Here is a 1111-nt window from a genome sequence, read left to right as displayed (position 1 = left end):
AACCCACAGAGGCAAGTCTACCATGTCCCATAGGGTCACTCACTAGAGTCAGAATTGAGCCAATGGCAGTGAGTTTGGATTTGGGGGTGGGGAGATGGGGTTAACTAGAAATGGCCCTTTCAGTATTAAAGGGCAGAAAGTTAAGCTGTAGTTAGTTTGGGTTAACTCTGTTGAAGCTGTTAGGATTTTGAAAAATTCAAGATTGAAAATACTATTAGTGTTCTTGTTCTTGAATGAATGCGGTTTTTATAATCTTACCCTCTGAATCCCAACCTCTTGCTCCCAAGTACGAATGTACTTTTCCTTTGTGACTCAAAAAGTTTACAGTTTTATTAAAGCCGCAAAGATTTTCACATTTTTATTTATTTATTTTTTCACAGTTTTAGATCACTTTTTTAATTACTTTAGAGGGAAAACAGAAATATTGTGTCGGCATCCAAAATTAGAATTAGTCCTGACCACTTGGAAACATTTAAAAATAATTTCAATAAAAATCAGACGACCATCCAGACCAAAGTAACTCATTGCCATTCACTTGACTCCCATTCACAGGGACCTGGTAGGGGCAGAGCTGAGCTGACTGCCACATCGTTCTCCCACGGAGGAGCTGGTGGGCTCAAGCCATCGATCTACTGGTTAGAAGGCAAATGCTTAACCACTGCGCTACCAAGGCTCTCTCGAAGAAGCTTCGCACTGCGGTCAAGGCGATTCCAACTCAGAGCAACCTTCAGATACATGAAGTTCTAAACCTGTGAGAGTTCGGACTCAACAAGATTACCTTGTTTTTCCTTGCAAATTTCCCATCACTACTAGTGGACCATACGTGGATTTTCCTCCTCTGATAGGTCCCTGCTTTCTCGAGTGTTACTGCAGTTTACTGAGATAGAAGCGCTATGCAGCGAACACTGACCTGCTGATCGTTGTCACAGTTTTTCTGGGTTGCAACTCGGGACGTTCCTACAAGTCCGTCCCTTCGCAGGGCTCTGGGGTCCTTTTGGAACGGCGCCCGCCAGGGGTCAGAGCAGCCTCAGTTTTGGGGCTCTGGTTTCCCACAATGCACCGGCCGCGGACTCCGAGTGGGGATTTCAGCGAGCGGCGGCGGGACCCTGCG

Source organism: Echinops telfairi, unplaced genomic scaffold (assembly GCF_000313985.2).
Source record: "Echinops telfairi isolate 266 unplaced genomic scaffold, ASM31398v2 ScPeMD7_9;HRSCAF=40, whole genome shotgun sequence".
Lineage (NCBI taxonomy): Eukaryota > Metazoa > Chordata > Mammalia > Afrosoricida > Tenrecidae > Echinops > Echinops telfairi.
This window is presented reverse-complemented; position numbering follows the sequence as displayed.